Source organism: Arachis stenosperma, chromosome 4 (genome assembly GCF_014773155.1).
Source record: "Arachis stenosperma cultivar V10309 chromosome 4, arast.V10309.gnm1.PFL2, whole genome shotgun sequence".
In the NCBI taxonomy this organism is placed as follows: domain Eukaryota; kingdom Viridiplantae; phylum Streptophyta; class Magnoliopsida; order Fabales; family Fabaceae; genus Arachis; species Arachis stenosperma.
The window spans coordinates 58,532,128-58,534,287 of record NC_080380.1 but is presented as its reverse complement, the minus strand read 5'-3'; the positions used below and the strand labels follow the sequence as shown (position 1 = coordinate 58,534,287).

Genomic DNA, 2,160 nt, shown 5'->3' with positions numbered 1-2,160 from the left:
TTTTTTAATTCTGATTTCAAAATCTTTTTCTAACTTCTTATCTTTTCAAAACTTACTATTTCTTATCCTTTTCAAAACCACCTAACTACTTCTCTCTCTTTAATTTTCGAAAATCACTAACTTCATTTTTCAAAATTCTTTTTAATTAACTAATTGTTTTAAACTTTAATTTTATTAAAAAATTTCGAAAATTTCCTCTCTCATCTCTTTCTATTTAATCACTAACACTCCTCCTCTCTTAATAATTCGAACCCTCTCCCCTCTTTATATGTTCGAAGTCTTCTTTATCTACCTCACCCTTCTATTCTTCTTTTGCTCTGACACATCAAGGAATCTCTATACTGTGACATAGAGGATTCCATACTTTCTTTGTTTTCTTCTCTTTCATATGAGTAGGAATAAAGATAAAGACATTTTTTTTGAAGCTGATCCTGAACCTGAAAGGACTCTGAAGAGGAGAAGTTAAGAGAAGCTAAAGCACAACTCTCTGGAGAGGACCTGACAAAAATTTTTGAAAAAGAAGAAGACATGGCAGCCGAAAATAACAACAATGCCAACAATGCAATGAAGGTGCTTAAGCCTCAATTAGTCTCTCTGATGCAACAGAATTGCAAGTTTCATGGACTTCCATTGGAAGATCCTCATAAGTTCTTGGCTGAATTTTTCAAATCTGTTACACTATTAAGACCAATGGAGTTGATCCTAAGGTCAACAGACTTATGCTTTTCCCTTTTGCTGTAAGAGACAGAGCTAGTATATGGTTGAACTCACAACCTAGAGACAGCCTGAACTCTTGGGAAAAGCTGGTCAATGCCTTCTTAGCTAAATTCTTTCCACCTCAAAAGATGAGTAAGCTTAGAGTGGAAGTTCAAACCTTCAAACAGAAGGAAGGTGAATCCTTCTATGAAGCTTGGGAAAGATACAAGCAATTGATCAGAAGGTGTCCTTCTAACATGCTTTCAGAATGGAGTATTATAGGTATCTTCTATGATGATCTGTCTGAGTTATCCAAGATGTCATTGGACCATTCTGTAAGTGAATCTATTCATCTGAAGAAAACGCCTACAGAAGCCCAGGAACTCATTGAAATGGTTGCAAATAACCAGTTCATGTACACTTCTAAAAGAAATCATGTGAACAATAGGACAACCCAGAAGAAAGGAGTTATTGAGATTGATACTCTGAATGCCATATTTGTTCAGAATAAAATATTAACTCAGCAAGTCAATATAATTTCTCAGAATCTGACTGGATTGCAAGTTGCATCTGGCAGTGCTAAAGAAGCCTCCTCTTAAGGAGAAGCTTATGACCCTGAGAATCCTGCAATGAAAGAGATGAATTACATGGGAGAAACGTATGGAAACACCTAGAATTCTTCATGAAGGAATCACCCAAATTTCTCATGGAAGGATCAACAGAAGCCTCAACAAGGCTTCAATAACAATAATGGTGGGAGAAATAGGTTTGGCAATAGCAAACCTTTCCCATCATCTTCTCCGCAACAGATAGAGAATTCTGACCAAAGCCTTTCTAGCTTAGCAAACATAGTCTCTGATTTATCTAAAACCACATTAAATTTCATGAATGAAACAAGATCCTCCATTAGAAATTTGGAGGCACAAGTGGGTCAGCTGAGTAAGAAGGTTACTGAAACTCCTCCTAGCACTCTTCGAAGCAATACAGAAGAAAATCCCAAGAGGGAGTGCAAGGCCATAACCATGACCAACATGGCCGAGCCTGGAGAGAGTGAGGAGGACGTGATTCCCAGTGAGAAAAACCTCATGAGATGTCCTCTGAACGCAAAGAAGTTCCCCTTTGAGGAACCAATGGAATCTGAGGCTAATACAGAGACCATAGAGATTCCATTGAACCTACTTCTGCCATTCATGAGCTCGGATGAATATCCTTCCTCTGAAGAAGATGAAGATATTACTGAAGAGCAAGTTGCTAAGTACCTTGGAGCAATCATGAAGCTTAATGCCAAGTTATTCGATAATGAGACTTGGGAGGATGAACCCCCATTGCTCATTAATGAACTAAACGCCTTGGCTCAGGTGAAGATACCTCACAAGAAAGAGGATCCCGGAAGGTTCTTAATACCCTGTACCATAGGCACCATGACCTTTGAGAAGGTTCTGTGTGACCTAGGGTCAGGCATAA

At 38.3% G+C, this 2,160-nt stretch overlaps 1 non-coding gene across 1 annotated transcript; it reads right to left on the bottom strand.

Moving 5' to 3' along the window:
* Window positions 1–851: 851 nt before the first annotated feature.
* LOC130977932 (small nucleolar RNA R71) lies at window positions 852–959 on the bottom strand. The gene has a single exon (XR_009085601.1). It is a non-coding gene; the product is annotated as a small nucleolar RNA R71 (small nucleolar RNA).
* Between the last annotated feature and the right edge of the window lie 1,201 nt (window positions 960–2,160).